General features: G+C 38.9%; 1 protein-coding gene across 10 annotated transcripts in view; it reads left to right on the forward strand.

Annotated features, from left to right (window-relative positions):
• The first annotated feature begins 4566 nt into the window (after nucleotides 1-4566).
• The window catches only part of map2 (microtubule-associated protein 2), a 75322-nt gene continuing 67659 nt past the window's right edge, over nucleotides 4567-12229 (forward strand). For 7 of the 10 annotated variants that reach the window (XM_068702599.1, XM_068702631.1, XM_068702638.1 and 4 more), the window contains exon 1: nucleotides 4567-4646. The gene's annotated coding sequence lies outside the window, so the exon portion shown is untranslated. The remainder of the gene's footprint in view (nucleotides 4647-12229) is intronic. The other 3 variants (XM_068702654.1, XM_068702608.1, XM_068702622.1) reach the window with 3 other exon arrangements.

Here is a 12229-nt window from a genome sequence, read left to right on the forward strand (position 1 = left end):
TTTATCACAGCCCGTCACATTCAAAATCAACGAATTTGAAGATACATAGTTTTCATTGGACAGGATAGGGGTTGGATTTGTAGTATAGGCCAACAGAGAAAATGGTTTTAATTTGTTGCTATTTGGATACTAGTATCACATTATTTCCTTAGAGCTGATGAATAACTGATGATGACCCCTAGAGCCACTATGGAAGAGTGCAGTCTTATTATTATTCATATATTTATCTATTTTTCCCTTTAATTTAATTAATTTGTTTGGTTAGATGCCTGAAATAAGGTCTGTGGATGTTAACGTTTTGTACGGTACAGAGAATGTCAGTATATACATCGTCTTGAACGTGTCTTTTAAAAGACAGTTTCTGACTAAGTGGCCTAATGAGAATACCAAACATCCTCACACTTACTAGACCGCCTTTACAGCTCATCATGAACACTCACACTCACCTGACTGTGGTGTATTTTGTTTAAAGTCTCATGTAAACAAAGGTGTTTATTGTGAGAATTATCTTGCTGAACAAAACCTGTAAGTTTCAGAAATAAATGTTTATGTTTGCCACAGAGCTTATTTTCTGAAATAACACAAAATCCAATAAAAATTCACTATTGGCATCGAAAATTATAATACAAAACCGGAAATGAACCAACCAGAAAAGGGCGCCACCTGCAGGTGTTACGGTAAACGTCCGCGTGTTCACGTCAGAGGGAGGCCAGGTGAAGTTGACTTCCATTGATTAGTAACTTTACATTACATTACATTACAGTCATTTAGCAGACGCTTTTATCCAAAGCGACTTACAATTAACTTCATTAAGTTACAGCTAAAATGTACGGGCAGTCACTGAAAGAATACGACATTAGCGTTCAAATACAACAACTGGGAGGGTTGTATTTTGTATTTGAAAAATGTGTTTTTGTTTTTAGCTAGCAATAGCTGGCAGCACTTGTGGATTTCTGAAATTCTGGTTGAAAAGCAGCTGAGCACAGTCAAGCCAGCCCGCACGTGAAATAATTTTGTAACTATGCACCGTTTCCTCTAAAATCTAATCTGAAATTAGACAAATTGTCTCATGAATGTGATTTGAAGTTAGCTCATGAAGGAGAATTTGAAGGGCTATAATTTTGAAATGCTACATCAGAATGTCCTGATTATCCATGAGTGACACTTTGAGGTAGTGTACTATTAACCTAAATTGAAACTATTATGTAAAAATAGACCATTTCTTTTAAAAGTTAAACTGAAATTATAAGGAAGTTGGCTCATGAAGGAGATTTTGAAGGGCTTTAATTTAGAAATACTACATCAAAATGTTCTGATTATCCACAATTGACACTCTGAGGTGTTTTACTATTAATCTGATGTGAAATTAGTTTTGAACTGTGGTCAATTTCCTTTTAATTTTAATCTGAAATTTAAGGTAAATTGGTCACTTAGTGTAACCTTGAAGTTTCTGAATTTGATGTAGTGTAGTCATTGTTAAGGCATACTGTTCTGTGTAAATGTATTCTTTATTAATATATTTGAAGTAAACACAATTGGAATTGCATTTTTCCTTCCCTTTTTTTCCTTTAAAACGAGACGCAGAGCACAACAGGTAAACCGGAAAAATATGGAGAATATTTCAAAATAAAAGTGAAGGCAATGGAATGACCGTATGCAAGACATTCTTATTCTGTGATGCAAGCACATACCAGAGTAACGCTAGAAGGAAATACATGAATGAATATAATTAAATAAACCACTTTAGAAGAAAATACATTAATGAAAATACATCTGGGCCGATGGGAGTGCGTTAGCAGAAGTAGTTGATTACATGCAGTTTAATATTCATTTATCCATGTACACAGCAAGAATAAACTTCGATTAATCGGTGCATTGTTTGATGTAATACAGTTCGTAATATAGTTTAATCAAAGACATCTTTGTGTTCACAGAATTGTTGCTGTTGACACTGATATTTGTTTTTCCACTGTTTTGTGCAGTTGATTGAACGTTTAGTGAACGCAGAGTGTAGCCTGTAAGGACACGCAAAGTAAGTGTTCACCCTTTCTACCACCAGGTGGCAGTATTGGTGTATTTAAACCATAGATTTAGTCATATTTACCTGTGCCTTTGTTAATTATCTAGGTTATTGATACAGATGTATTCAATGCTGATTATTTCATCTGATATTTGATGTTTATGGTTAATTTGCATTAGTTGTGTACATCATGTATTTACTTGTTATATTTGTGTCATTTAAGAACTCAACATACCTACATGGAAGAGTGAGCATGTGTTCATGATCATGAGGCGATAAATAATGACAATTGAAAAATAAAAAGACGTTTGGTTTATTCTTATTGAACATTAAGCCTAATTTAACTACCTCATTGATTTAATTAACACTTAAATCCTGAATTGAATGGTGGAACAGAAGAGGTCAAAGGGCCAAGATGAGAAGATATGTTGGTCAAATGCTGTGGTCCAAATAAAATGACTTCAGTTTTATTGCCATTGGGATACAGAAAGTTTGATTCCAGAATATTTTATGTTTTTTTTACTAATCTCACAAGACAAGAGCAAAAACCAGATGAATTGGTTCTCTTTTCTTCTTTACTACCATGTTACCTGTCTCGTGACCCCTCAGATTGACCTCTGGAGCTGTAGGCGGATGCAGACCATCAGACCGAAATATTGTGTTGGGAACCAGTGCAACAGACTACCAGCTCTTTAGCATGTTGGACACACCAGCATGGCACTGTCTCGTAAAATTAAGTTCCCATCCAATAACACTGGTCTGCAGAAGCCTGCTTTGGGAAGAGAGCTGTTGAAAACTGCGACTGTAATATGAGAGAGAAACATGTCAAGCACAAGTCAAATACTCCCCTAAAAGCAGAAACCTTCAGAATTAGTGGTGGCATTGCATTGTGATTACATTCCTGTATTTGACTTGTATTGCTGTATCTCAATTCTTTTGATTTTTCAGTCTGCAGTTAATCTGCTCACATGATTTCCTTCATCACAGCTTTGGCTTACAAGAGCTTCCTTCCAAAACACAGCACCCTTCTGTCCAAAAATGATTGTCCTCAGTGACATTTCCATGGTCGGAGAGAGGACTGAATCCATCCTCAGTTTGAGTAGATTTAATTTTCTTTTATAAACTGTCACACGTCACAGACTATTGTTGAGGTATCCACCAAAAATGTCCAAAGTGACCACACCCAAAACAGATCTCTCTATTCTTCTAATTAAATAATAGATTCACCAATTGATTAATTCCCCTATTAAATTGAAGATTAAACAAATACTTGAAACAGAATAAAACTGTGTGGTACTGCTGTGTACAGCAGATGAACTTTGATGCTATAACACATTACTTCCTAAGGAGCGAGATACGAGACCCTAAAAAGCGCAACAGCAACGTTCTGTGGTTTGGACATCTGGCTGACACTTAGACATTGGATACTTTTAGGCATATTTTGGTTTTCACACCAAACTGACAAATATGAAACAGGACTCTTGTAATCTATAGCCATATAGAAAGTGCTATCTTAAAGTGTAATTTACTTTTTATTCATATGTTTTATCCTCATTTAAGTTTCATTGTCTTTGATGAGTTGGATTTCTTTCCTTATATTGAGCTAAGAGTGTTTTGGTCTCAGATATCGATATATTCTTTACATGTAATCTCATATATTTAGTCAATTTAATGATGATAGCCTTTATGTGTTTTTCTATCATTTATCATTATGTAATCATATGTGCTTCTGTTGTACTGAATGGAAAAGATAAGTAAATTAATTCATTTGGGGTTTAACTTACTCTGATATTTGTCAGTCAGCATAGGAAACAGTTTGTAAGTGCAGAAACTGCAACTATAGTAATTGTTAGAGGAACATCCTGTTCAATAAAAGCCAGACAGAAACCTTCATAGGGGAGCTAGCAAGTGTTAACTTAAAGAACAAGTCTGTCAGAAAAGATAAGACTATGTAAACTGCTTTAACCAATGCATTGAGAATGATTAGTTGTCCACCATATATGGACCAGGAGGTTATGAATAAATTCATATTAAACTGCATGTAGTCAACTACTGCTGCTAACACACTCCCATCGGCCCAGGATTATTTATTTATATTCATTAATGTATTTTCTTCTAATGTTACTCTGGTATGTGCTGGTATATGTATAAGTATTTCTTGTAGGCCTATAGGTCATATTGCCTTCACTTTTATTTTGAAATATTGTTCTCTCCGGTTTACCTGTCGTGCTCTGCGTCTCGTTTTAAAGGAAACAACAAACAGGGGATTTGCAAAAACAAAATTCGGCTCGTTATTTGACTTTGGTTCTCTCGTTTTTTCGTTTTTGAATTCAGACACCAAAAACGGAAATACCACGGCGCATTTCCGTTTTTGGTTTAAAGCGAAAAACGAGAATACCATGGTATTTCTTTATTTTCGTTTTTTCGACTAAACGGTAAAACAGACTATCAAAACGTGCACGGATCTGAAAACCTGTGGAGCACAACACCGTAATTACTAGAGCAGAGTAAAAAAAAACAAAAAACGCCACGGCGCGACTAGTACAGTCGTTACGGTAAATGTAGGCTGCGGAGCCTCTGTGTCCGACAGACCCGGAGTTGCACTGACAGACACGGCACCGAACAGGTAAAAGAAAAAAAGGGCTTCTTTATTTCTATAACAGATCGATGATACTAGAGAATGTGTATGCATGGTGATGATTGGACAACAGGTTGTGATATTGACGGTCAGGGGTAGTATTTACACCCGACATTGAATGACCATTGAAGCTGAAATGATGAGGTGCCCCTCTGGAGAAAGGGCGCATTGTTCGCCTACAGTAGAGCTGAGTCTGGGGTCTTATGAGTCTGTTCTGTCTCATCTCTGCGATCAGTCAGGTTTTAAATGAGCAATGTTGCGGAAATAAGTCTCATATCAAATAGCAGCTGATGAGCAACAGATCTAGGAACCACATCTCTTTACATAGGTAAGCCATATTGATTGCCTCGGCTATTATTGGTCCAATTACGCAGTTACATGCGTGTTCCGTTAACGTGTTGCATGGATAATGTCTGCATTGTGCTACATACAGGCTCTACCTATTGCGGTCACTGCGGGAACTTGCCTTGCTGCGGTAGCAGTGCAAGGCTATACCAGGCTGTAGTGTTCCTGTAATACACTATAGAAAGCTATAACATGAGGTCACTGTGAGAAAAAAAAAACGCCATTGAGAAAATGGCTTTATGGAAATGTAATCGTGATTTATAATCTGAACAACGCTGCTTTGTGACTTTGTAAGAGCGGTGCAAAAATATAGGTGCTGAGTCATATTGCCGGGCTGCTCCCTCTCTGATTTATTACACAATTTTAAGCCTAATATGTTCATGTTTGTTATTGTCATCATTACCATGGGATTAATGTAAAACAATCACATTTCAGTTGCTGCATATATGTTGTTGGGGTGATTTGAATCCATTATAAATCAGGTGTTAAATTTGGCTGCATTAGGACACTGATCTCTTAATTGAACCCAAAGGCTTCATCATAAACCCAGCTCAGCAAATGCAGCTAAAGAACCAGTCTGTGTTTCTTACACCTCAGAGGTCGTTTACCTCACGCTGAATGGACATTACATAGTGAACCAACCTAAACATGATAGATGTCTTATTCAGTGCATGCAGGTTTCCGTTCGATTGTCATTTGCATAAAAGGGGGCTGGCTATTGATTTCCCTCTGTCACATTCACTTGCCTACAGTTTGCAGATCCATTGAAATGCCTGATGCGTTCAGGATGAGGCTGGGGTGCATTGAGTCATGAATGGTGAGACAAGCAGCTCCTCCTCGCTGAGGGAGTGGGCTCGTGCTCCTTGAAGACCATGGCCGGTCGCCTATCAATGTATTGGGTTTGCTTTTTTTTTGCCTGCTGTAAGTGTTACTTACGCACAGGAGCACATTCAGCTCTTGATTGATTTTTTTTTCTGGCTATTACATGCTTCTAGGGCGACTGTGAGGAAGGACACAGGAGAGGCTACAAGCAAACATGTGGAATTTAGTTTGTTTGTTGCATGCTTTTTTTGACACATTGAATCTTCTGATTTGTCTTCTGACATGACGCCTCTGTGATCTACATGTCGTAGGTTTTGTTTTTCACAACCAAACCATCTGTAGATTATTGTTTGCAACCTCTAAAGTGCATTAACAGCAGCATCTTGTGTTAGCAACTCTATGACTGTGTATATGTGTGTATGCATGTTACTGTAAAAATACCCCTTTTAGCACTGAATATTTCATATAGATTTTGTGAAACTTAGTGCAAGTGACAAGGTAGACTGAGCAGGCTGAGTTTACTAATTTGTGTTTTGGTGGTAAAACCTCTGAGATGGGAGGTACCTGTTCTTTACCAGAGAGTGTACCAAAAACTGTGACTTGGGGAACTAATCGGATAGCAAGTGTATATTCATTAAGTATTCATCAGGTGCAAAGACATCAGCTGAAGGCGCAGACTCCGAGGTGACGCATGGGTGGTCTATACCTGAGCTAATGAATCAGCGCCTGTGTTGTGTGCGGTCGATGAAGCAGGAAGTTGGATTGAAAGACTGTCAGTCAGCCATCAGAGCGAGGAATCAGAAGATGAACCAGAGCACTGGAGGGAAGGTCTTTTTTTTCATGGATGTTTGCTGCGATACCAAACGATATCAATTTGTACAATAGTAATGTCGATGGATGCGGATGTATAGGATTTTCTTCTGATTAGATTAAGCTCAAGTTGAGTGTCAGCCTGCGGATTTTAGCGTCGTTAGAAGTGGGCTCTGCCTGTTAATAAAGCCCTTTTGTCCTTGAAGAATGGATTTGCATATAAAAGAAATAATTTAGCTAAATCCTTCCTAGGTAGGCAGTGGTAGCATTATAAAAATGCAGCACAGACAACAAGGCCATGCAACACTGGAAATTCGTTATCTATGTTGAAATGAACCACTGGTAGTCGGGGCTGATGCTGTTGAAGGATCACGTGATAGTTGCGTGACAAATCACGTCAGAACTGATGACACCCAATGAAGAAGACAGCCATCATTTTTAAAGGACTCCGTAAAACGCAACCCTGAAGTTTTAGAATTGAAACGGCTTCAGTCTAAGGGTTCTAAAATGCCGGAGTAGTGTGGACGCTAGGCATAAATGTAGCGAAGATAATGCATTTTTAAACATAAACGTAGTAGTGTGGATGTAGCCGAATGTGCCTGTTTCTAGATACTCACCTCAGTGAAAACATTGGATTGAAACTTGAAAAATTATTGTAGATTTGGCAATTATTCAGTAACATTTCACTCACCAACCACATTGCTGATAAGGGAAACACAAAAATAGAAAGAGACAATAAAGACCATGTATATACCAAGGCCAGTAGACATGCTTATATCCATAGATCATGGATAGTTTGGGTAATACATGTTGCATTCACCTCTGTGTTCAGCTCCTGATAACATAGTTTGGACAATTAGGTTCAATTTAGGATTATGTTTCTGACCATGTGTTGCATGCCCTAATGGACTCAAGGACTGTTGTTAACTGAGTGGATTAACTGTACATGGCCAGTAAAATATGACTTCTACATTTCTTGGAAAGGTATCTAAAAGGAAACAATCGCCAATTTGATTATGTTCATAGTCTTCAGTACGGTCGGCTCTCAGACTGAGCGGTTCAGGCAGAGGTGTCCCGGCGAGGTTAGGTAGCACTGCAGCAGCAGGCCGGGTCCCACTAGTGTGGAGCCACATACTGTAGGTCAGCTTTACATAAATCCAGTGTGTCAGTGAGGCAACCTAATCCTGATTCCTACAAAGATACTTAGTCAGCCGAGCACACACACACACACACACACACACACACACACACACACTCAAAAATACACAAACGTGGATGTAGCCTAAGGTCCTCGCTTCTCACATTCAATGATTGACGTATAGGCTCTGTGTGTGTGTGAGTGTGAGTGTGTGTGTGTGTGTGTGTGTGTGTGTGTGTGTGTGTGTGTGTGTGTGTGTGAGTGTGTGTGTGTGTGTGTTAGAGAGAGGGATGTAATATGTGAAAGCTCTTTGTATGGAAGAAGAGAGACAGTGGGAGCTTTGGCAGTAGCACCAACACACACTCAACCCAGCATGTCGGCCAGCTAGCTGCCAATCCCCCCCCCCACCTTCTCTCTGCCTATAGTGAAGCGCTCCAGGTTGTTGGAAGATTAGCCTGTTGGTCAACCTGCTTATGCAGGAGTGAGAGGATGCTCCTGTGCTTTATGCTAACGCTCAGGTGTCAACTAGCTTGGGGCTGAAACTCACTATTATTTCCATTTTATTGGTTAATCTGCTGATTGTTGTCTTTTATCTATTAATCATTTGATCCCCTTAATGAGCCAAGTACGTGTGCACATACAAGGAATTTGACGCTGTTTTCTTGCATCTTACTTGATGTACTTTCACAGGAATAGCAATAACAGCTGAGAACAAGGACAGCATTATGATTATGTACAGTATACAGAGATGACTTCTTTCAGCAGTCCCGAGTGTCTGTTGTAGTTTGTTCCTGTCCTGTTTGGTGGCTGATCCAAAAAAAAAATCACAATTTCTCTAAGCCCAAAGAGACATCTTCAAATTGCTCGTGTTTTCATTAACAACAGTGCTAAACCCAAAGATATTCTGTTTAAACAATTATTTGTGTAACTCACTTACAGTATCCAAATGTGACTCTTTCAGTCGTCTGAGAAGTTATTTTCTTAAAGACGCGTGTACATGACGTGTGCATGTGTTGAACATGCTCTGTTGACAGTATTGATTGAAGGCAGCTATTAATTGCTTCGAGTCATCGAGTGACTGCAAACTGCCTTGACTCCAGTGCTGAGATCCAGGATTAACTCGCTTATCTTCGCACCTGTCCTCTTTTCAAGGGTAGGGACAGTAAATAAAAAAAAACAGGTGAAATACAGGGACCATAAACAACTAGCATGTGGTTGATGAAGTGCTTGGCATTGTGCATTAGCTGGCTGCTTATATTCAGTTTTTCAGTAGAGGGCAGAGGGCCAAGGATACCTACATGGCTGCAATTTAACGTCTCCACCCGAGATCAGCACAGGCGTTTTGGTCACTATACAGTATAATAGATTTTTAGGAGTGTGTAGTTAAGATTGTGTCTAAAATGCCCGTGTGGTATTGACATCTGTAGCTTTTCTTTTTCAGTCAGGGTCAGTTACTAAAGGCAAACCATTAGTAGCATCACTGTCTGTGACTTAGTCAGTTCTTCACAAGTTAGATGGTTCACAAAAGATTTAATATAAGAAAAGATAAACGTATTCATGGAATCTGTCTTACTTGAAGTGGTAATGAAGGTCAGATATGCCCTTTTGCTCTTTTTTTTGAGAAAGTGGACTAAACTTCTTTTTAAAGTTCCCAAATCCAGTATTTTCACTGAACAAACGACCTGTCAAACGTCATGTTTTACCTTTGAGTCTTACCATCGTCTCATATCCATAAAATGAAAATCTCCCGATTGTTCCATCATCAAAGAAAATAAAAAGTGTGAGTGGTAATCCTAGAGCGGCGTTAAAATGCTGATGGGCTGCATATCGCTGACCTCAGTAATTGTGTCCTTTAAAGTTCTGTCAGGGAGTGAGCCCATCGCATTGACAAGTCGGAGCTCAGTGACTTCCATTTTTGGCTGTGGTTCAGGAGTGCTATGGCTCAGCTGCTGCTGAAGGGTATCCACTCTGTCCATTCACAGATCTGTACCTGCTACACAGCTCAGTCACGTGAGCACTGTTTGTTCAGTGTCGTGTTGTGCTTCAAACACTGCTATCTGTAGCGTACTGAACCTCCATCCTCTTCATTCATGTCGGTTTGAACAAAAGTTAAATCTAAATTATGAGCTTGACACAGATAGTTACAGTTACTGTACACTCTCAAGAAATGTAACTTTTTAGTAGTTACTTTTTTCAGCAGTTGATATCTTGAAGCCGTGGAGGTTTGTTTATAATGCTACCAGATTTTCTGTGTTTCAGTTCCCAATGATGTGGCATGAAATGGGACCGGAGTAGTCTGTACTTCACATATTGAAGAGGCAAAATAGTTCTTTCACTGTTTCATGCCAAATCTAATGTTTAGTGTATACTGTTTGTTTGAGAAGCTGGAAATATATTTCTTCTCGAGCTAATGTTGTGTTAATTAGGGAAAAAATCAGCAAAAAAACAAACGCTTGTCAGCAGCAAGGTAGCAGGCTGTCAGAGATAACAGCAGGCCAGCTGCCATTGCTTAGGGCAGGAGTCTTCAACGTTTTTCAGGCCAAGGACCCCCAAACTGATAGAGAGATGGAGCAGGGACCCCCTACTCTATACAGTATATATTGTATAAAATTGTGTTTAATATTAAACTAGGCCTAGTGCCTTGTATAAACACACTTTGTTATTGTACATTCAATACTAAGCTATTCAAATAATACACAGGTTCATATATTCATGTTTTTATTTTAAAGGTACAGTGAGTAGGGTGGTCGTGCCACTGCCATTTAGAAACACACCTTGTATGATCATCATGCATACAAGCTATTCAAATTGACGTTTTTATTTTAAACATAAATGTGGAAACAAAAATGAGTGATGGCCTATTAGTGCCACTGACATGCATAAACATACCTGTTTTCTTGCATACAATACTGAACTATTCAAATAATGGACAGATTCATGTTTTGAAAAAAAATTTAAAATAAAAATAAATTGTTTAATCTACCAAAAATGTCGTGGACCCCCTGCAGTACCTCCGCGGACCCCCTAGGGGTCGCGGACCCCTGGCTTAGGGTGTTGGTGGACTCTCCTCCAAAACACAAGAAAACCCTTCAAACTTTGAGACGGGGCGTCTTTGAGAAGCGTATGTGTTCCTGCAGCGTGTCACGTAAAGCAAAGCAGCAAATACATAAATAAATAAAAGATACAAGTAGAATTTTGAATGGGGAGTTTATTTCTGGAACCAGTCTGATGTCAGAAGTCTATAGGATGTAGCTGTTTCAATAGAGCCACATTCTCTGCACCCAACAGTACACGACCAAGCAGAGAGCTCATAGAAAAACATGTGTGGGCTGAAGCCAGAAAAACAGAAGGGTGAGTCACAGCTCAGCGAACTACTCTCCTCTCCTTCCTCTCCTCTCCTCTCCTCTCCTCTCCTGTAGGAAAGTTGTTGTGCATGTGTCTTCTATCTGTTCTTTTGTATAGGGAAAGGGAAGATATACCTTTTTGATAGAATTTAATTTGTTTTCTAATTTGTTTTCTAGTGTTGTATTTGTATCATGTCACTTCATCCCCAAATATTCTTGTTTTTGCATCAAGGCTCATGTATGCGCCAAATGTATGAATGTTATGCACTTTAAATATGTGCAAATAGTACAGGAGTAAGTGTCTGCCAAAGCTGAGTTCTCCTTTCATTAATTTGAATGTTTTCCTAATTTTTTTTTTTTAGAAGTGTGTTGGCATGGAAATACAACTAAATGACCTGTCAGGTGGAGAAACACTGTTCTGTGAGAAAAACCTCAGGAAATTTAATGGAAATTATTTGACACTACAACCACCATTTTAATCTCGATAATACAGTAATACCAAATTATTTGAAAGGTAAAATACAAAATAAATGAAATAACACATATTGTACTTGTACGTGAGCACATATTTATTGGGAAGCTAGTTAAATTGTTAGAAACAATTAAGATTAACTTAACTTATTGACAGCTGGACAACCCTTATCCTTAACAATTGCAGGCCTGGTACAAGACAGTATGATAGCAATCTGATAGAGTATTGGACAAACCCTCCATGGTATTTCTAAATGTGTGAGCAGTGCACATAGTGGGACTCACCTGGCTCATTATCGGAGAGCCAAAACCCCTGAGATGATCCGAAGACAGCCATCTTCCCACCCAGTGCCCAACAAATTCCCATCACCCACCGCTTCCTCCCACAAGGGGTTTAAAAATGAAATAGATATCGGTCATTTATCACGAATATCCCCGAGCCTTCCTTACCTTTTCCTTTTTGTATCTCTCCCTCAGGAATTCATGCAGGCTTCACAGTCTGTAGTCTACAGCCATCAGAGACATCTTGTCAATCGAGGGGCATTAAGTTATTGCAGCGCTAAAACGAAAAAGAGGTTCGTACAACATAAGCTTACATGAATCGCTCTGTCAGGATAAATGCATCTGGCATGACTTTATTG

The sequence above is a fragment of the Cebidichthys violaceus genome, unplaced genomic scaffold, assembly GCF_023349555.1.
Source record: "Cebidichthys violaceus isolate CVI_PGR_0920_01 unplaced genomic scaffold, fCebVio1.0.p SCAF_11, whole genome shotgun sequence".
In the NCBI taxonomy this organism is placed as follows: domain Eukaryota; kingdom Metazoa; phylum Chordata; class Actinopteri; order Perciformes; family Stichaeidae; genus Cebidichthys; species Cebidichthys violaceus.